The 23596-nt window shown below is 36.8% G+C and overlaps 1 long non-coding RNA gene across 1 annotated transcript; it reads left to right on the top strand.

Moving 5' to 3' along the window:
* The first annotated feature begins 4027 nt into the window (after nt 1-4027).
* On the top strand, nt 4028-6186 carry LOC142181154 (uncharacterized). Its single transcript, XR_012709540.1, has 2 exons — nt 4028-4991; nt 5780-6186. It is a non-coding gene; the product is annotated as an uncharacterized LOC142181154 (long non-coding RNA).
* Nucleotides 6187-23596: the final 17410 nt, after the last annotated feature.

The raw sequence follows: 23596 nt of genomic DNA, 5'->3' as shown, positions 1-23596 counted from the left end.
GTCTCTAGTGGCCACAATTGGTGGTACTGGTGGTCATCCATCCTGACCAGTAGCGCATGTCCTCACCATCTGTGAGAGAATAGAATAATAGAGGTTTAGTACTCGGATCAACCAACTCGCACAACAAGAATTTCAAGAATATGAAGTTTTTCCTAAAGGTTCTGCAACCGCTCGAGGATAAATATAGACATCTCTGTACCGATCCGCGAGACTCTACTAAACCTGCTCATGACTCGTGAGACCTGTGTAACCTAGGCTTTGATACCAACTTGTCACGACCCTAAACCCAGACCCGATCGTGATGGCTCCTCTCGTGAAGACAAGGCCCGCTGACACTTCCCATTTCAGTTTTAAGCAATTAAACAATAAGATTCAAATCTAAAGCATGATAAAATAATCCAAAGTTTAAGCAGTCAACAGTACAAATTTGCGGAAGAACAACCCAAAATAGCCCGATACCGGGGTGTCACTAGTCATGAGCATCTAACAATATGCTACAAGTCTGAAGTGCCTACGAAACTTTTACAGAACAAATGATAAAGAGATAAAAATGAGATAAGGGGTAGGGACATGGGACTACAGACGCCAAACAGTTACCTCGTGGACTCTAAAGTCTGTCGGGAGCTCTCAACTCACGCTAGCAGGATCAGTAACGCCTGAATCTGCACACGGGGTGCAGGGAGTAAAGTGAGTACTCCAACTCAATAAGTAATAATCATAAATAAACGACTGAGAGCGTGAAATCACGTAAGGCACATTATAGGCTATAATGAAGTAGTAAAACAGGTAAGAACAGTGATTCAGTAAAGATATGTAAAATTATATAAGTTTAGTTTAAACTTCAAGAAATACCTATTCAACAATTAAACAGGTAAATTACAGACAAATAAGACAGATAAGCACATAAAGGATTGCCCCTCGAGCACAATGTCAATAATACCATCCCCTTAGGCTATCTCTCACATCACAATGGGTACCCGCGCTCATTGGGGTGTGCAGACTCCTGGAGGGGCCCCTTACGGCCCAAGCGCAATATCAAGCCATCTCGTGGCATCATCACTGGGCTCTCGACCTCATATCAACAAGCCACCTCGTGGCATACATATCTCAAGCCCTCGGCCTCATGATCATCATTAGTGTTTCTTCACAAATAGGCCCTCGGCCTTACTCAGTCAAAAACCTCACAAGCCACACGGCAGCAGTAAAATATGATTCTCATCCCAATTATCATTTAAAAAATCATTTAAGTGTTAAAACATAGTAAACATGGTTGAGTATGAAAATAGTGGAGTATAACATGACTGAGTTCAAGTATAAAATCAAAACATTGAGGAAATATCAATAAAAATCCCCGAAGGGTTCAAATAGTTGGCGCGAGTCCCAAATATGTCATTCAGCCTAAATAATGATGATAGCAAATAGATTTCAGTCAAATACGCGGAAAATAGTCATTCGGGACGGACTAAATCACATTCCCTAACAGTGTACGACCCCACGCTCGTCATCAATCGTGTGCGTCATCTCAATATAGCACAACGATGTGCAATCCGGGGTTTCATACCCTCAGGACATTATTTCCAATCATTACTCACCTCAATCTGGTCAAATCTCTAGGCCGTGATGCCTTTGCCCCTCGAATCGGCCTCCACTCGCATCGAATCTATCCAAAATCAGAATCATGATGTCAAAATATGCTAAGGGAACGAAGCCCAAGCGAAAATAATCAATTTACGACACAAATCCCGAAATTACCAAAACCCGACCCCCGAGCCCACATATCGGAATTTGATAATTTTTACATCAATAGATTCCTTATCTCCCCACGAGTTCGTACATATCAAAAGTACCAAAATTTGACCACAAATGGTCCCTCAAATCCTCAAGTCTAGGTCTCCAATACCAAGCCCTAGTTTCTCCAATTTTAACCCTAAATTTCCATTAATTATAGCTCTAATCCATGAAATAATACCATGGGAACGAGTTTTAGGTCCAAAATTTATACCTCAATGAAGTCTCCTTGAATTCCCTCTTCAAAATCGTCCAAAAAGCTCCCAAGCCGACTTAGAAATGGTGAAATAGCTCAAATATCGTGAAGGAAATAATTTATACCTTATGGCCCAGGCATTTTCGCATCTACGGCCAATTTTCGCTTTTGCGGTACCGCATTTGCAGTCAAGACCATCGCATCTGCGGTCCTCACTTAAGTTCCCATTTTTCGCATCTGCGATACAATATTCGCACCTGCACCATCGCAGATGCGGTCCACCTAACCACTTCTGCGGTTTCTACCTCCCAAGTTCCTTTCCGCTTCTGTGACTCCCTTCCTCGCATCTGTGGCATCGCACCTGGGGTCCCCAATCCGCAGGTGCGGAAATACCAGAAGCAGAAAAATCTGCAGCCCCATCAAAATCTAAAACTCTCCGTCAACCATCCGAAATCACCCCGAGGCCCTCGGGACCTCAACCAAAAGCACCAACATATTCCAACACCTTATTCAAACTTGTACCAATCTTCAAATCACCTCAAACAATATCGAATCAACCAAAACACATCGGATTCAAGCCTAAGTTTCCAAAATCTTCCAAATTATGTTTTTGATAAAAAACCCAATCAAACCACGTCCGAATGACCTGAAATTTTGCACAAACCTCCCAAATGACACCACAGAACTACTGCAACTCTCAGAATTCCATTCCGACCCCTATATCAAAATCTCACCTATCAACCGGAAATTGCCAAAATATCAACTTCGCCAATTCAAGCCTAAATCTACTTCGAACCTCCAAAACTCATTCGGATCACGCTCCTAAGTCCCAAATCACCCCCGAAGCTATCCGAACCATCAGAACTCACATCCAAGCCCTCTAACACATAAGTCAATATCCGATTAACTTTTCCAACTTAAGCTTCCTCAAAAGAGACTAAGTGTCTCAAACTTTACCAAATCCTTTCCGGTCCTGAGCCAACCAACCCAATCATATATAGAATCGATAGACAAAGCAATAAGAAGCAGAAATGGAGACAGAGCGGTAACTCATGAGACAACTAGCCAGATCATCACAATTTCCATCCTGTAAGTTTATTTTTGAAATTATCCAGGAGAAATTGGAAATCTGCCTTTTTGGTCCTTGATTGGAACATAGGAAATCCCAAGTATTTCCCAAAAGAGGTTCCTTCTTTGATATTGGAAGAAGTAGTTACAAAATCTTTGTCGAAAGAGCTACAATTTTCAGAGAATTTTTTTTGACTTATCAAAATTATTTTTTTGTCCCGAATGTTGGGAAAAGTTATTCAACACATCAATAATTGCATGGAAACTTTTTGTAGTAATCTTGGAGAAAAGGATAATATCATCTGCGAAGAAGAGGTGTGAAAGAAGTGGACCTTTATTAGACAGTCGAATTGGTTTCCACTTTAGATAGTCAACTGACATGGAGCTACTACGTGAAAATAATTCCATTGTCAATAGCATAATCCTGCTTACATGGATAGATGATTTTGTTGTAAGATTCCATGCACCAAATAGAAAAGAAAAAGGGCTGAATGCAGTGAACAAATATATGTTTCTTTTTACCAAACTTTCTAGAATAACCTTTCTAAGCATGAAATTTAGTTCTCCCTCCGTTTCAATCCATGTGTCGTACTTTCCTTATTAGTCTGTTTCAAAAAAAATGCCACCTTTTAATATTTAGTAAGTTCTTAATTCAAAGTTCTCATTTTACCCTTGGTGACACTTCCTTATGAGAATTGCATAAAATCACAAGATTCAAAGAAATTTTTTGAGATGTTATTCACACCTTTAGTTTAACAGTAGAGTTTTTAATAGTAAACATCTTTAAAGTATACCCTAAAATTCAAGTGCGTCCTTAGAGTATTCCAATTAACAGGAAACATCCCCATTGTATCTAAAAATAAACAGGCTTGGTCCAAAGTTAACTTAGTTAAAAAACTAACAGTTGAAGCCTAAGCACATGCTACGCATGTGACACATTCTTAGAAATCAGAATAGGCAGTGGCTCCCCATATGCTGCTTTTCCCCCATCCACAGCTCTTTGTTGAGGATAAAATTGGGAAAACATTAGCTCTTGTTCTTCTTCTTCGTCTTCTTCTTCTTTGTCCACTTTGACTTCGACTTACATGTCTTATCTTCTTTGGATCCGTGCTCTGGTTCTCCATACACGAATGTGTAGATCTTGGCATTGCTATCTCTGCATTTGTTTGCATCAGAAGCTCAAAATAGATATAAATGATGAAGCAACTTTACATTGGAGTAGCAAACAACAGTATACAAATAATACTCAAAGTTCAGAAAAATCTGAAATACCATAATTGGGCGTTTTAGATTATCACTCAAACTTTGAGCCCATGTCATTGATATTTGTTTCCTCTAAGTATTTCAATCAGAAGCTTTTACTGTAGAAGCACTTTTTTTCTTGTACTATTTTGTTCTAAAGATGCAAGACGTTTCTTCTTTTCCTCTCATGGAAGATATAGTTTAATGAAGGAGGGGAAAGGCTGCAGCCTTTTTCTATTTTCCTGGAGTGGGTGATGTGCACAACTTGTGTTTTGGCTACAACTGGATAGTTTTTTAACGGAGAGTTTATTTTGGACTAAACCTTCTCATTTTTAAACACATTAGGGATGTTTTGTGCTAAAAGGTATACATTAAGGATGCACTAAAACTTTGGTGTATACTTTAGGGATGTTTTCTGGTAAAAACCCTTTATGACTACAACATTCAAAAGACTTCTTTACCTTCTTAAACTTCGGGCTGAGTCAAACTAAGACACATAGAGAATTTTTTTTTTTTTTTTTTGTCTGTGTTTGATGGAGTTTGAAGATCACAAGGTATGCTCAACATGGTCGGAGTAATTGAAAATCTTCTCTTGATATACCTGAACAAGGCACTGGAACTGAAATGCTTTGTATCAACCAATCAGCTTGGCAATATCTGAATTGAATTATGCAACGTGAATCAGGAAGATACAATGGTAAACTGGTGCTCAAAGCTACTATTATTTTGAGTAGTTTCCACTGCATGCCTCTTGATTCATGAAGTTTTCTGTAGTTACCTTTGAGGTCCCTCAAACTATATCATTAACTGTTTTCTAAGTAAGTGATATGTCAGTCAATTAATAAGAAAATGCTTGAGTTGTCATAACAAGTCTACTAGTGAAATAATCCCTTTCAACTAAAAATCACTGACTTAAATGAGTTTGCCTGAATGTTAAATTACCGTTTTTGATTACCCTAAAACCTGGTCAGTACCATTTTCTCGTCCTTAAATAGAGATTATTAGATTCTATCTAGATCCTGCATTTCATTGTTTTTCCAATGACCATTGACTGCCTTTAGGAACATTTATATTATTTGAAACAATAGATGTGAAATCCACTTTGTCAGCATAACGTTACACCGTGATGGGCCTGAGAAAAGTGAATTGCTGATCAACATATGGTCTAGTCAGCCTATGAATATCAGATCTCTCTGAAGTATAAGCTTTGTTCTTTCTCTTAAGCTTGATCTGATGGCATTCATTTTATCTCAATCCAAAGAGAGGGGTCTTACCAGCCTCTAAAGACCTATGATATTTGATGGTAGGTTTTGATCCTCCTACCCTGCTATCAAAAGTCTGATCTAATTTGATTGGAAAATCATCTATTTAGAACACGAAAGAAGTCGTATGTCTTTAAATGAGATTTTGGAGTAATTCAGTTCCTTTTTCTTCTTCTGTAAGATGTCAGGTAGACAAGGAGTCTGATATATATTTTTCTTACAGAATGAAGCTGTCCTGAGGGCATGTTCAGAAGCAGCTCCCTCAGAAATCACACAAGTAGATGCTGGAGAATTAAGTAAGATGCAGTTAAAGAGCAGCCATAGTAACTGATAAATGAGTTCCAATAAGAAGCAGAAAAACGGAATATGGCCTACAGACCTGCTTGAAAAGGTCCTTTTATACATGCTCAACTACATTAATGGACCTATCAAGATTTTGCTCAGCGGTGTTATTTCAATATGTCCGATCCCTTTTAAGTTATTTGTATTTGTCAATTTTTGTAGATCCTAAGCGATGCTAGGTACTTAAATTCAATCTCACACTCTGGTGATCAAATATACTTTTCTTAGCTTAGTTGTATTGCAAATGTTTGTTTCAGTGACAATTTAATTGTTCAACAGATCCACTAAGATCATGTGTCTATCTATGTTTTATCTGGAGCTAGTTGTGTGATAATTGGATGTATAGCTTGTAAGTTCTAACATTTCGGCTGATCGTTATTGTAGAGTATTAGTTTTGGCCCTCTGCTATATCAAAGGGTGGGTCCTTTTGAAATGGATGTTGAATTTTGGGGGTATAATATAAGCAGTAAAAAAGTGTATGATGTGTCATACACTCTTCAATAATGTGGTCCATCTCCATATTGGAGCAAACCAACTTGGAAAAATGAAACCACTGAAATGAGGAAATTCAATCTTACTTAGCCTTTCTGAAACCATAGAGACTGATTTGACAGCTAGCTAGGAATTTAGAATAGAGCTTCATATTTCCCTTTAATGTAACGTCACATTAAATCTTAATGTATCCATCTTTTAGCCCATTCTCTGTCGTCGTAGTTGGTTTTTGCTACTTTTAACATGATCTCTCTTTGAGTGAGGCCCATGCTTCCTCTGTGGAGTCTTGCATTCTCACACGCAACTGTCTTACGCTATTGCACAGACAGCAACGTCTTCATATATGTTTCGTTTGAGATTGTCTTTGCCTTGTGTGTTGCATTTCTGGATATCGTCATTGCGTAACAGGTTACTTCTTCTACCCCACATGGAAAAAGTTAGTCTTATAGATCAGCAATCTGATTGATTCCAGTCTTGAGGAAACCTCTTAGATAGATAGGGTTAGGCGAAGGAACTGAAACAGTCTCACCTCAGGAAAACTGATCCTCAGCCTCCAAATGCATGTGATTTGAAACTATCCCCTAAAAGCGAAAAAAATTAAAAATTTCGGTACTAATATCTTTTCAGTTGTGCACAAGCTGTAAATATTTACACCTTTTGAATGGTCGAATGTAATTATATTCACTTCCTTCAGCATAAGTGTTTAGTGCTTATTGGGGTAAAGTTTGACGTTAAACGAAGGAAAGAATCCAAGATTAATATATGGGATAGGATGGGGTGAAATTCAAAAGTAGTCATATTTATAAGTGGTCATTGAAAAATAGCCATAATTTTAAAAGTAATAGAAATTTAGCTACTTTTCATGTAAAGATAAATCTGAACGAAAACACTGCTCAAAATGCGAAAAATATTCCAGCATAATATATTAAAGTTCTAGCATAATATACTGGAGTTCCAACATAATATACTGGAGTTCCAATATAATATACTGGTCCAACATATTATGCTGGAAGTTCATACTCCAATCTCCAGTATATTATGCTGGAACTTTCCGTGTGTTGGAGTTCCAGCATAATATGCTGGAAGTTCATACACAGACAGGGGCGGCCCAACATGTTTTGTGGCCTAAAGTCAAACTTTATGAGGGGCCTTAACTTTTTCTTTTTAAAAAAAAATTATTTATTTATTTGAAGTCGATTTTTCTAGCGTTATTAGATACGAAGTTATTAGTACTTTTCTTATAATCTTTAGCTCCTAATAAGTCTTTCTTAATTGACAATATAGCTAATCAATTTAATCTTTATTGAGACATTGTTGATCTTAGGTGAGATTTTATCACTTTTAATTTTTGAAAATTTCTTTCCGCTGAAGCGACGGAAATAAGAGTTATTAACATTATTTCATAAGTAATATAGGCATTGGAAAAAGAATGAAACTTTTTTATTTGACCGAGTGTATTAATTAAACTGTTATCTTCTAATTGTACTATATTTCTTAATATTTTTAATTCCGAAAATAAATCTAAACCATCAATATCGAATTGATTATTATGCTTTAAGAACATTCAAGATTAAGGCAATATTTTTTCAAATTCCATCATCTAGTGATCTTAATTTTACCGCTAAATAGAAAACAAAAAATATTTTCATATGCTTCGAATTGTTCAAATCTATTTTGAAGTGAAAAAATAGCATTGTCTACTATGTATAAAGTAATCAACTCCAAATGACTCTTCAAAAGATTCTGAGATTTTATTATCAACATTCTCATCAAATTGTTACTTTCTATATATCATACTTTTCCTACGAAATTCGGGTTCGATATTCCTTTCAAGTGCAATTATCTTGGCAGAAATCATATCAATTGCAAATCTTTCTCTTTTTTTTGAGTTAAAGTTATATTCTATTGATTACTCAAAATTATGTACCATTGAGTTCGAGGAGCAGCTTTGACATGCTGCTCCCACTATACATCACAATATGCTACTAATAATTTTGTGTCTATCTATCCTACACTATTTTCAATACACACACTTGTTTAAAACCAACTACAGTAAGGATTTCTACTACTAAATCATCTATGAAATCCAATCCAGCTGCTGCAATGCTTCTTTCCACTTGACTATGTTCTTTCCTCTAATATGTATGTGTAATACTATCTCTCTATAGATTTGGATATCATCAAACTTAACTTGGTCAAATCTGATTATGTTCCTCTCCCTCTAAATCAGTGCAACAGTCATGGGGCACACATAACTAGTAATATCATTTGTTCCTCTTCTGCTCTTGGCTTTTTTGCATGCCCATTCCAACTCTGTTTCCCAATCTCAAATGCTCCTCTTATATCCTAGCCATGAACATAGTTTGGACCACAATTGCTTTGTAATAGTGCATTCAAAGAACAAGTGGCCACATGATTCCAAACTATGTCACAGAATGCATAGGCTGCAGGGACTTGGATACCAATCTTCAACAGTCTTTCCACTGTAGCTAGCCTCTGTTGTGCTGCAAGCCATAGGGTGAACCTATGTCTTGGATGAATATTTGTGTGCAACATCAAACTTTTCCATTAAGCTCTAGGGTATAATAGTATCGATTTCAAGTACATCTGCTTAATCTGGAACTTTGTATTAGTACACATTGTCTGTAGTCTGCTATGAATGTTTCCTTGGAGTTGTTGATGCTCCATAATCAAACTTTTGCTTTCTAGTATCTTCCTCACCACCCAAGATGCAACCTTTGGTATGGCCATTGTTTCCAGGTTCTTGTTCTTTATATAGAAACTATGCACCCACATTATCCATAAGCAGTCCTTCTTCCTTGTTATATCCCACATATGTTTTATAATTGCTACTTTATTTCACAGTTTTATGTCTAATATATTGAGTCATCCAGCATCTGTTGGCCTGCACACCTTTTTCTAAGCCACCATCGCTTTCTTTGAAATAGTAGCAGTACCAGTCCATAGGAAAGTTCTACATATTGCCTCAATTGCTTTCATCACCTTCTTTGGAAGAACAAAAATCTGTGCCCAACAGGTTTAAATGACAAAGATAACAGCCTTAATCAATTGACATCTGCCAGCATAATATAGAAGTTTTGCTGACCAGCATGTGACCCTTGCAGTTAACTTTTCAATAAGAGGTAAGTATTGATGGACTGCTAGCTTCTTGGAATCTAAAGGGATCCCCAAGTATTTGAAAGGAAGCTTTCATTTAGTAAACCCCAATGTTGGAAGGATTTTCTGTTTTTTAGTTTGTGAGATTCCAGCCATGTATATAGAACTTTTGTCTACATTTTTCTGCAAGCCAGAAACAACTGAGAACCTGTGGAAGGCAACATTTAGGATCTTGATAGACTCAAAATCAGCTCTGCAATACATCAAGAGGTCATCCGCAAAGCAAATATGTGTAGTGTTTAACTTCTTGCACCTAGGATGAAATTTGAAATTTCCATTCATATGCAATTGTCCCAGTTCTCTTCCTAGATACTCCATTGCAATAACAAATAAGTATGAAGATATTGGGTCTCCATGTCTAATCCCTCCTTTTCCTTTGAAATGCTTGATCAGTCCTCCATTTAGTACCAAGGAATATAACATTGTTGTAACATATGTCATTATCCATTGCACAAACTTGAAGGGAAAACCAATGTCAATAAGCATTCTTCTGAGAAAACCCCATTCCAAAGTATCATAGGCTTTCCTCAGATCCACCTTCAGCATACATCTAGGAGAGATACCTTTTTTGGAGTAACTTTTAAACAGTTCATGACTTAGTAGTATGTTATCAATAATACACCCCCCTTCAATGAATGGTGATTGAGAGTGACTAATCAACCCATCAAAAACAAATTTGATTCTTTTTGTAATGGCTTTAGATATAATCTTATACAATGTTGTACAATATGCAATAGACCTATAGTCCTTGACTGTTGAAGGTGCTAGAACTTTAGGTACTAATGTGATGGTTGTAGTGTTGATCATTCCAAGCAGGCTACTGGTAGAAAAGAAGTTCTTCACAGCTGTAAAGATGTCCTCCTTCACTATATTCCAGTTCCTAGTAAAGAATCCCACAGGAAAACCATCAACTCCTGGTGCTTTGTCTTTAGGCATTTCCCATACTGTAGTAGTGATCTCCTCATTTGTAACATCCTAGATTAAATCCCTTTGTTGTGATATAGTTAAACATGATCCTTCCTTGATTATATCTGTATTTGCACAAGGCATTTCAGTAGCGTAATCTCCCATCAAAGATTGAAACACTTTGATGAATTCCTGCTCAACCAATTTGGGATCTGTTATCTTTATTCCTGTATTAGTGTATATGGATATTATACTATTCTGACTGGATCTAATCTTCCATTGAGCATAAAAATACTTTGTATTGGCATCACCACATTCAATCCAGCAAGCCTTGGACTTATGTCTCATCACTTGTTCCCAATATTGCTCTATTTATCAATGTCAACTAGTGTGTCTTTCTCTAAATCAAATAGGTTCAGTGCCAAAGGATCCTGCTGAATTTGGTTCTGAACAATATTCAATTTTTCTCTTTCCTGCTCAAGTTTTTGTTTATATGAGGCCATATAGTCATTAGAGTCTCTCATTTATGTTTTTATAGCCTTCAGCTTGCACCAGATCTGTTGCACATGTGTGCCATTATAATTCTGACTCCAAGCATGCTGAATAATATTCTGGAATTGTGAAAGTTCCATGACATTTGTGTACAGTCTAAATAGTTTAATATATAATAACTTCTGTTGACCACATTTGATTAGGATAGGGGAATGATCAGAGACTGGTGGATTCAAAAATCTTCTTCTACATGACCATATTACTGTATTCACTGGTAGTTTCCCAAAGCCGGATCTATTTTGATATATACTCATGAGCCAGTACCTTGTTTGTTTGTCCAAGTGTAATGCCATTCTTTAGCTCTAAGAGGGATAAGCTGTGGAGAACAATCACATCTTTGAATCCTTGTGTTTCAGTAGTAGTTACAGGGGACCCTATTCTATCATCAGAGGATAGAACATTGTTAAAATCACCACTAAGTATCCATGTCTCATGAGCCTGCATATTTAGCTGCTTAAGGCCCCTCCATAGATTCTCCCTTTGTTGGCCATCATTCTAAACATAAATGATACTGAGATGTGTTGTAATTTGAGTGCTGGTATCCTCCCCTAGGCAATGGATGAATTGATCTGTAGTGTGGATAATCTGTAGTTGTATATGTGCTCTTCACAGAATCTAAATTCTACCATTTACAGCATAAGGATAATTGCAGTAAATACTCCACCCCTGAGCAATCTTTTTTTGTATTTTCTTTGCCTTATGTTCTTTAACTCTGGTTTCAATACACCCCATTACATCTACCTTATTTTTAGCTAGAAAGGTTTTGACTTCTTTCTATTTATGGGCCTGATTTAGGCCCCAAATGTTCCAGGTAACAACGATCATAGTGAGTTGGAAATTAAAGGACATGATGGACCTGAGTCCTCCTATTGTCCTCTTCTCTCAACATCCTTTAGCTCAGTAGTTGCCTTCCCTTTATCATTGCAATCTTCATTCACAGGAATGCAACATATGTTATCTTGTATGAATCCCATCTTTTTTCTGACATGGCATAGAAACATTCTGCTATACATGCTCTATACTCACTCTACCCATCTCAGTACATTCAATCTCATGAGCAGGGTCTGCTGGTAGGACTACTTCCCTTTGTGGTTCTGGTTCTTTTTCAGCACTCACTTCTAGCTTCTTCACCAGCCATGTTTGCTTGACAGTTTTAGTTTGCTTCTTAGCTCTCTTCCCCTGTCTTCTTGGCATTTCCTCTTCCTTGTTATCCACCTACTCATCATACTTTGTGTTGTGCCAACAGTCAATAGAATCAGAACCAAATTTCAGAAAATCATTCCAAAATACAAGTTTCCAATCATATTCAATAGTCTGCACCATTGAGCAAAAAGGTGATCTATTTCTATCTGGTATGGAAGGGGATATGCAACATCTACCTCCACAAGGACCCTAGCATAGGATATCTTCTCATAATGAGTAGTGAATTTATCAGTGTATAGGGGCTTGCCCACTGCACTTGCCATTTTACCTAGAGCCCCAGTCGACCATTAACCTACTGGTAGCCCAGGAAATCTCACCCAAACTGGTACTGTGCTCAGAATGTCTCTGATGAATGAGAAATCAATTTCTCATAGCCTTAGCACCATTGGTTTGTTCCTGTATGTGTATGGTCCTGACGGAAGAACTTGGTCCCTATCAACTATGGTGTGAAATTTGAAAATGCAATATCCCTCAGAATGAATCAGAATATGAGGTTTAGCAACAAAATTCCACACATTCATAAAAAATTCTCCATAGATTTTCATAAGGATTTTCCCCTATTATGTACCCAATTAGAGAGGTTTTCCAATAATCTGCCTGAGATTGTAGATCCTCCTCGCTCAATTTTAACAATTCTCTTACCATCTCTATCAATTGGAGGAACAAAAGATAAGTGTTTACCCATTTGTGAGCTGCGATTCCCTCGTACAATGTCAGCTACTGTAGGAGTTGGCTTCTCCGATCCACTAGCTTCAGAGTACTGTAATCGTCAAACTACATGTATCGTTGTTCCTTCCGCTTTGACAGGTTGAAGTTGCACATCCCCATCAGAACTGCTTGTTTCATGAGTTTCTCAATCAATTGGTATTTCTGTGGTAGAAAACTTCCAAATGTGAGTGTTGATAACTCCTTTTGTACACCGTTTGCTGGAGTAATTAGCATCCCCGATGATATAGTAGTGTCATGCACAGTTTTCCGGCGATGAGCCATTGTTTCTGGTCACAATCGCAATCCTTGCTATCATGCGCCAAGAGCAACGGTTAATGTGCGCATCCTACAAGAACTATGCAAATCCTTCTTCTCTATACTTGTTATTGTTAAAGAAAGAAATCAAACGTTTTCACTACATAAAACCTTTTTTTTAAAACTTATACATAATCTATTAAGTATAACAAAAAGTGGGCCCCCCACAAATGTGAGGCATAAAGCAGTTGCTTTACTTGCTTTATGGAAGGGCCGTCTCTATACAAAGGTGCACCAATCTCCAGTATATTATGCTGGAACTTTCCGTATTGCAGCAAAGTAGTGACTATTTTTAATGACTTTGCAAACGCCAGCTATTTTTTAATTATCAGTCCGATAACTGACTAGTCCGTGTTATTTTTACGACAGAATGTAGTTGCAAGTTCTAGTCACACTCAGCACATTTCAGGTGTATTAACATGTGATAGAGGGCGATTTAATTTGAGTGGAGGAGGGTTAGAAAGGCTGGAGACTTTTTCCTTGCTGCACAGAGACTAAAAGCAACCCCAACTGACTACACATCAGTAGTTTTTGTCCAAAGTGAAAAGATCATCTTTAAGAAGTGGTTTGTTTTGGAACAAGTCAACAATTCCACCGTGCAGGTCATCGTGAACTTACGTCTCTTTTATATTTCCAATATCACCCTCCCTACGCTATGATGCCATTCATTTTTTCGTGGTCTACCATGACCGCCTGCCCATATGATTGACGACACACCTTCATCCCCTACGAGGGTAGAATTATTAACAAATTCAGTATTTTTTTTCAGACTCTATATTTGTATTAAAATATTTATTAAATAAGATAAATACTTAATTAAGAGTTAACACCTAAAATAAAGCTACGTGTTTAATGAGTTTAGTGACAAGTTTCAAATTCTAATTTCGTCCTTGTCCCAACTCTGATCGTGCGTCAGCAATCCATAGTTTACCCCATGGCACCTCTATAAAGTGCTTAGCCATGGCAATGAAATATCACAAATACAAAATATGTAACATCCATAGAAGCAGTGACGTGAAGGACTCCAACTTCCGTAGCTGATTCTAAACCACTGTTACAAGAAACTTTGGTCGGCAATTTTTTATATTAATTAGTCTTAAGAAATCCTACGTGTACTACTATAATAATGAGTATAAAATTATATATATTAAATTAAAAATTATATTTAAGTAATAAAATAAAAGTTAAAGGAAAAAATGTAGTTCTTGAAAGTGATGATTGTTGATCCTATTAACTTCTTTAAAAGAAAAAACTATATATCATAGAAGTCCTGAATCATTTCAATGAATATATTCAACTTAAAATTTAGTCTAATTTTATAATAAAATTATAAAATTACTCCCGAGAGCATAGATTATGTATTTTCTTTTCGTATCTCAGTAATATTTTCTCTTGAATAGTTTGATGATAATAGTCCAACAATATAAATCTATTGAGAAAAGGAAAAATTATAGAACTAACAATAAAACATATTGTACATGTAAGAAGTAAGGTTAAATAAACAAAAAAAATGCCTTGATATATAGAGTATAAACATCTTAATATACTCAATCATCTCTTAGCATTCTGGTACTTAAGGCGTTAACTCAATAGATACTGCAAATCAAAATTAAATTATCTAACCAAAAATGAAAACAATCATCCCTACTGAAATCAATTTGTTCAACTTGGAACCTATGAATTTTGAAGCCGAAGGAAGAAATTTACCATGAAGAGTGAAAAAGAGTCAATTAATCGGACCCTTCGCGGTAGTTTTTAGCAAGTAATTTTAATGAAGAATTTACGAATTTGAGCAATTAGTCTTCCATTCAGGCATGCTAAATTCCATTTCCAAATTTAATTCGTGTTAGTTGGACCTGTTAATTTATACAGGAAAAGTTCAAAAGTATGTTGATCCCTCCTTTTGTTTTTTCCAACTAATAAGACGCCATGGAAACTCTTTTTTTTTTTTTTACAACTAAAGCATTACGTAACATAAAGATTTAAAGCCCTAGCATTGGGAGTTTTCTACACCAAATAGGATTTAATTATATTTCAGAGGGGAGCAAATTGGGGACCTCTAAAATATAATAATATATTCGTCATAATTATTAGGAGTTCCCATATATACTACTATTAAAAATAGAAAGCTTATGAGGAATCACAACATATTATTATTAAACTAGTATTAGTACCCGCGCATCACAAACCTGTGATTTGAATTTATTGATTTATGTGCAAATAACTTTAAAACATTGATCTTTTAGATAAAAGTTATATATAATTATTAAATAAATGTTAATAAAAAAACAGAAATTTCTCAAATCTCATAGTCGATAACTTATTTTATATATGTAAAACAACCAAACTCCAAGATTTTAGTACTTGCATTTCGTTTCGGTGTCAATATTAAATAACACTGAATATGTCATGCTGTAATGTGTCTTCTTTGACCACATTAAATCATATTATTTTAACAAAATTCTTACAATTACTTTATTTTTCATCTCAGATAACTCTTATTCTCATATATTTTTTACACATTTAAAAATAGAAAGCTTAAGAGGAATCACAACATATTATTATTAAATTGATATAAGAACTCTACAACAAATGCAATAAAATTATAAATTCCTAAATAGTACGAGTTTCAATATAATTCAAATAAAGAAAAAAATTATTAATACTAAAACTTTAGTTAACTTTAATGTTAGGAAAATAAATAAAAACCATTTTGTTAAGTGTGATTTTTAAAAGATTAAAAAAAAAGCGAAAGATATTTTGCTAAGAACTTCGTAGATAGATAGATAATTATAAATATAGCTATATATTGCAAACTCCTATAGAGTTATAAATTCTTAAGTATTACCGGTAGCACTATTCCTATTTGAAGATAATAGGAAAGCGTGAATTTTCTTACAAATATTAAAGACCTTATTATTCTTTTCTTCTTTTTCTTATTTCTTTTACTAAAACAACGAAATTATTAAAATTAATTGTAATTTCCATTTAGAAGGAAAGATCTTAGTTTACTTTGTGTCCCAAATATTCTGACTTCCTAAATTATTCAAATAAGGAAAGATTTTATAACCAAAATTTTAGTTGAGTTTAAATTCCTAAATATTGAGGAATAATTTAATTACTGTTTTGTTCAATGTAAAACTTATTTTTGAAAACAAAATGCGAACGACATTTCGCTAAGGGTTTTCGTGCTTTTACTATATACTAGTCTTAGGGTACGAAACCCTTCTCTTCTCATCTTCGGGGATGTGCTCGCTGGTCGAGACTCCTTATTCTGTTAGTGTCATACCTTGAAATAAGAAAGAGGCTCGGACAAGTTACTAAGTCGGATGGCCTTTTGGTTCCCGGTACGTAGCCCCCTCCTCGGCTCGAGTTGTCCGCTCGGGTACACAGTCTAGAACACATACCCAGGTTTTGAACCTAGAATAACTCAGCCTCATGCCGGATCCCTAGTAGGAACGCTTGTTTGCATCATGTGCATTTTGACTTTGGGGACTCAACACAGGGGTTGGGTCCGTCTAGGACAGGTATACCCAAAATAACAGACCATCTTGATGCATCCTATGTGCTACATGTTGCATCTATTCAGGGGTAAAAGGGTCATTTGGCGGACCAATGATTGTTAAGGGCATATGAAAAAAAAGAAAAAAAGAAAAAGAAAAGGAGAGGGTGAAGTGTGAAGATAAAGCGAGTGGGGCCTAATTATGTTTTTTGTCACATTTTTGTTAAGAAAAAAAGAGAGCTTGAAAATTGAAAAAAAAAAAAGATTTTGCACTTTTTTCATTATTTTCCGAAAAATCAAAAAAAAGAAGGAAAAAGAAAATCTAAAAAAAGATGTTGCATGTTTCATCATTTTCAGGGAAAAGAAAAGAAAATATATTCTCTAAATTAGTTGTTTTTGTTTTAATTCTCGCCCGTATCCAATTTGCCCGAACTACGCAAACCTGATTTTCTCTTTCGGGGCGAGATACGTAGGCAACCCACATAGGGTCCGGTCTTCCTAGTAAATCTTAGGTTCTTGGCTTTGCGGGGTCATAGCCAAATTTTGCACTTCTAGCCACCTTTTGGCCAAATAAGTCAGTTTGCAAAAATAGCCTCAACCATGTCTTCCATGTGTCCAGTAGGGAGTGTTATTATCTCACATAGTGTTGATTTAAAGTTTTCTCATACATGTGTGAATTTATTTACCGAAGTTTGACCATGACAGACACCCCAGGATCACTGCATTCAGGAGCTGCTCGAGGAGCCATTTTATGTTTTTGAGTCAATTGTTTTTGTTTATTTTTCTAGTCCTGTATAGTAGTATTTAGTCTTTTAGGTGATGTTAGTTTGTATTGTCTAGTTAAGTTTGTATAGTCTTTTGTTACTTTATTTCTTATTTTGCATTTGGAAATATGTTACAAGTAAAAATCCAAAAAAAAGAGATGTTGCATTTTATATTTCGTTATAAATTTTCTTTAGAATACTAATTCTAGAAAAAAAAACAATTTCTTTTAATACTTCTTTAAAAGCTTTCTTGAAGGTGTTAATTCCAAAATCCAAAAAGATTTTCTTTTGAGGTGTTTCTTCGGGAAATTAGTGAAAAATGAAAAAAAAAATCTTTTATTTTCATTAGAACTTTAGGATATTGTACAAAAAAAATACTTTATCTTTTGTTTATCATTAGAATTTTTCCTTTAGGCAATCAAAATTGAAATCCAAAAACATTCTGTTTTATCTTTTTCATTGCTTGCTTCGAGATCTTGCGTCAGGATATCAAATGATAATTCAAAATGTCTTTCTGTGGTTTATTCCTTAGATTTCCTTCAAAAAAAAAAAGAACCAAAAAATATTTTTCTCTTTTAGGGGTTTTCCTTGATAATTTCTCATAGAGTACCTGTTTTAAAAAAAGAAAAGAAAAGAAAAATGGAAGCGTTAGTTTGTTTATTTTATTCCCGATCTTCCCGAACTACGCAAAGATCTGATTCATGCGGCATCATGATACGTAGGCAACCTACATAGGGTTCGATCGAATCATTTTTTATTTATTAAAAGAAAAAAAAGAAGAAAAAAAAAGAGAGAGAAAAAACAAAAAAAAAAGAAGATGAAATTATGGGATGTGAGAAATGAGAAGGAAGAAAAAGAGCGATAATCAGAAAGAAAAAAAAGGGAAAGAAAATGAGTGAGCTAAGAAGTGCGAGGAAAGAAAAGTAAAGAGAAGATTCAAATGGACAAATTGGGATGATGCCAAGTGACCTTATGACCCTCGAAGTCATTCTAGAACCGTTAATTATGGCTAGGTGCATGGCATGCAATGTGATATTTTTGCTGTTAAATACCCTAACACTAACGTGATGGCCTCATTTTGTTATATTCATAGCAGAAGGGTGGTTGGTTTGTGGTTTTTAAAGTGGTAACTCTTCTCTACAACACAAAGTCAAAAGGCAATGGCAGACAATAACAGAACTGAGTTGGTTGATACCGGTGCCCAAAAGCAGTTGGTTGAACATGACAATGGGTTGGTTGAAGAGGTAAAGATGTTAAGACAACACATGGCGGACATGTATCAGGCTTGGATGACTGGGAAGGCACCACCCCCGCCACCACCTAGCTTCATAAATACTACCCTTACCCAAACACCGGTCACAGTGCCAGATGATCCCCCATACTCTCCAGATCCACCCGCTTATCATGGCTTTCCCAACCACCCTAGTAGCTCCATCACTCATCTTCCAATTACTTTTCCCAAAAATTGCCCTCCGGCCTTATCCACCATCCCCAACAATGAACACCCACTCAAAGCTCATGATGCCCAATATTACCCCTCAGAGGTTGCCCACAAGGTTCCCAACTCATACAAGCAGGGTCCGCGGGATGGGCCTCATGTTGTAAATGAAGAGTTCACAGGAAGAAAAGGGCGATACGGGATGCCCAGGAGGCTGAAAGGCATAGAACAGTCCCTAAAGAACAAGCAAGGAATGGGAGACCAGGGTAGCATGTCTTACAAAGAATTGTCTATGTCCCCCGATGTTCGTCTGCCTGTGGGGTTTAAAGTGCCAAAGTTTAACTTGTATGATGGGTATGGAGATCCGGTAGCCCATTTGAGGGATTATTGTAGTGAAATGAGAAGTGTTGACGAGAAATATGATTTGTTGATGGCGTACTTCAGTGAGAGCCTGACTGAGGCAGCTTTGGAATGGCATAATCATCAATATGTTGGTAAGTGGCCTACATTGGGTGACATGGCTCAAGATTTTGTTCGATACTTTCAATACAGATCAGGTGTTACCCCAGACCGCTCCTCCCTATCTAAAATGGAAAAGAAGCCGGAGGAAAGCTTTAGGGAGTTTGGGCTCAGGTGGAGGGAGCAAGCGGCTCGAGTAAATATCCCGATTGGTAAAGAAGAAATGGTTGAGCTTTTCCTACAAGCCTAGGGGCCCACCTACTTCAGTTATTTGATCCCGGCCATGGGGAAGCCTTTCATTAATGTGTTAAAAATGGGGAAGCTAGTAGAAGAGGGAATCAAGTCATGCAAAATCATGAGTTGTTCGAAAAACATTCAGAACATCCCAGTAAGCTTGGGTGGAAGAAAGAGAAACAGAAAAGATGATCCAATGGGCTTTCCCGATCAACACTTCCAGCCTCGACATCATCCCTGTTGATATCCTTATGCACCAGATGATCCTCCCCAGTGCCACTTCTCTCCACAGAACTCCCAAAGTCATACATCACTCTCCCAGTACCCAGCTCCACAAAATACCTATCCACCCCCACGAGCCTATCGAAAACCCCCCGGATCAGGTTTCCGGCCCAATCAAGCATTTAAGAATGAGATGTTGCTGAAAAAAGAAAAGGCTTTCACCCCATTGGGAGTGTCATATGCCAGTTTGTTCCAAAAGTTGAAGCAATTGGACTTGTTGAAGCTGATTCATATAAAAATGACAAACCCTCTGTCAAAGAAGTTTGATTTTTCTCAAAGGTGCGCATATTGCTCAGATGCCCCGGGGCATGACATAGAGAAGTGTTGGAATCTGAAGAAAGCAATTCAGAAGCTTATTGATGCAGGTGGCATTGTCGTGCAAAATCCAGATGCAGCAGACACTAGCCAAAGTCCATCGCCTGCTCGCAATGAGACGCATATGGTGAGTATGATTTGTTTTGAAAAGGAATATAAAAATTCTTCTGAGATCCTCAAAGGTCCACGCACTGCAAAGTTTTCAGTGCTATCAGAGGCTGATCTTAAGAACGAGCCAGCAAAGGGAACCCTAAAGCAATTTGTTAAGAACAATGTGATGGAAGTTCGTGAAGGTCCTAGTAATATTGATGCAGAATTCAGTGGCTAAGATGCCGAGCTTGGCAATTGGAGAGACGCTCCTGTCTTGGTTAGCCAGGGAGGAGTTTTGGTGCTTTATTTTGTTGTCATTTCTGTTGTCCGGGTTATTTAAGAGTTGTAATCCAGATATTGTCTTGTGACTCAAACCCTTCTATCCTCTTATTTTGCCTAGTTTGTTTAATCTAGTAGCCTGCTTAGTGTTTTCTAGGTTTGTTCTAGGTTTGTAACCCCAGTCTAGTTTGTCTGTTTTGTTGTCCAAATCCTTTCACTATCTGTCTAATGCAAGTTTCTGTTTTCTATTATTTCTAGTTATTTTTGTTTAGTTCTCTTTTCTTTTTATAGTCCTTTTCCTATTGAGTCTAGTGACATGACATGCACGCGTAATTCTCAGCCTGGTTTTAAAAGTCAGTTTAATCACGAAGCAATGAAAAAATGTTAAAGATGTAAGGACATTTGAGGGAAATAAGTAAAGGCATTTTGAGATCACTTCAAGCACGAATTGTGTGAAACTGGGGCAGATAGAACATAAAGAACCCCTATTAAAATACATCCCGCCGCATCAATTTGAAGATAAAAGCAAGTTTGCCCAAAATTTGTAGGGGGCCGTTCGTGGTAATGAGAGTGAGAGTGTTGTCCAATGATGCTTTGTATATAACAATTGTAGAAGGCGAATGTGTGGGTACGGTCATCAAGTCTGGCGCAACCAAAAGATGTTACGAATGTTTTCCTTGGTTTGTTTAATTGTGTTGTTTGTACTTGACATGTTTTGAAGGTTGGAATGGTGAAGGCATTTTGTTCTGCTATCTAAACACTTTATCCCTCGTCACCCCTTTTGAGCCTTATTTATTTTCTTTCATACCCCTCTTTCGGAATCAGTAGCGAATATCAGAAACACAAGCATGAAAGATAAGAAAAGGAAGAAAGAAAAAGAGAAAGAAAAGGAAAGAGAAAGAAAGAAAGAAAAAGAGAAAAAAGAAGAAAAGAGAAAAGAGAAAAGAAGAAGAAAAATAATAAAAAGAAAAAGAGAAAAGCAAAAGAGAAAAAAGAGAGAAGAAAAAAAACACAACAAACAAAGTAATTTTTATGAAATGAACTACGTTCGACCTGATTCCTTTTAAGGATACGTAGGCAGCCTCACGGTTCGGTCTCATCAAAATAAAAATACAAAAGTCCCCAAGCAAAGAAACTGGGGCAGAAGTGGTGGTTGTGGTAAGAAATCTGATTCCGAAAGTTATAATTTTGAACCCATTCAAATTGTTTTGAGCCTTTGATATCCTTTATTTCTAACCCTATCCAAAATCTCACATTACGGTCCAAAGAAAGACCTTCCGATCCGTCTTCGAGAGATGCCAAGTCAAGGAAGTGGAGGATTCATATCAAGGGCAACACTCTGGTCCAAGCAGAAAATATTAAAAATGAGAGAGTCTTATTGGTGAAAACCCTCACGGGCACCGTAAGGCGACGGGAGCTGAGAGAAATAAAAAATGAGAGAGTCTTATTGGTGAAAACCTTCGCGGGCACCTTGAGGCGACAGTGAGTTGAGAGAAAGAACAAATGAGAGAGGCTTGATAGTGAAAACTCTCCGGGCACTACAAGTCGAATAAGGATTGTGAATCAGATTGGATAATCGGAGCATTGAAGCCCAGTTTCACGGTTTAAAGGTACAACAAGAGTCGAACATCAGACTTGCTCAACAGAATAAGCTACAGGTGCATGTCATGGTCATTAGAGTTGGTATCCACATCTGATAGGTTTCGACTTTGTAGTTTTCTTGTTAGGAGTCATCTCTTTCCTTTGTCCTTTACTCTGTTCCTTTTGTCTTGTTTACTTCCTCCTCCTGAGTCTGTTTGGTCAAAATAAGTGAGAAATGACTTCAAAAATTTGCCACCAGCTTCCCAATCGCACAAAACGGGATCTGGCCAGCACATCAAAGTGGCATAAGTTAGGAAAGAACAATAAGTGCACTGAGTTGGTAGCAATCAACATGCTTTGGGGTCCATGAGGAATACAAAGGTTTGGTATATTTCAATTCGTGAACAGTGCAACAGATAGAGGATGTTGGGTGAACGAGTCAATGGTATTCTCTGTGATGAGATCAACAAAAAAAGTGGTTAACCAGTGACAAGCGAGGTCTTCCAAGCAGAAATCAAAGTTATCATGACGAGTGAGGGAACAATAGACTTCAAGGCCAAGGCCAGTGATTTAAGTCAGGAAAGAACAGCATGCGCACTAAGTGGATGGAAATTAACGTGCTTTGGAATTCATGAGAAATACAAAGGTGCAGTACATGTCAAAACAAGAGCACGATGCAACAGATGGAGGGTGTTAGGTGGATGGATCAAAGGTATTTTCGGTAAAACCCAAAGGTTGGTAAATGTTAGTTCATGAGCAGTGCAACAGATAGAAGGAATTGGGTCTGAACAGAGAAGGGGCATTTTCTGTGATAAGGATAACAGAGAAAGTGGCTAGTCTATAAGCAAGCAAGGTCCTCGAGGGGAAATCAGTTATCATAGGAAGTGAAGGAGCAATCGCCCTCATAGTCAAGGCCACAAACCAATCACAACATTTTAAACTAACAAGATTTTTCTTTGATTGAAACAGGGGCAGAAAAGTTCGTTTGTTTCGGAGAAACCCTCCGTGGAGAAAGGCAGTCACCAAACAGGTTTGATTTTTGATTTTCAGGACCCTCATGGAAAATGGGACCTAGTTCAAAGTTTAGAAATAGAATAATCTAGCATAAATATATCCCAAAGGAATATAAGTCGGTTTAGAAGTTTGCATGTTCGAGATAAGACGCAATTAGGAGTTTTCAGGACCCTCCTGGAAAATGGGACTTAGTTTAAAATTCAAAATACACGACTGAGTAGCAAGATCTGGCATAAATGTACCCCAAAAGAATATAAGTTGGTTTCAAAATTTTCATTCTGGAGATAGAATTTAGTTAGGAGTTGTCAAGACCCTCCTGAAAAATAGGACCTAGTTTAAAATTTAAAACAGTCATGAGTAGTAAAATCTAGCATAAATGTACCCAAG

Source organism: Nicotiana tabacum, chromosome 5, assembly GCF_000715075.1.
Source record: "Nicotiana tabacum cultivar K326 chromosome 5, ASM71507v2, whole genome shotgun sequence".
NCBI lineage: Eukaryota > Viridiplantae > Streptophyta > Magnoliopsida > Solanales > Solanaceae > Nicotiana > Nicotiana tabacum.
Note: the sequence above shows the minus strand (reverse complement) of the source record. Positions and strands in the feature narration are given on the sequence as shown.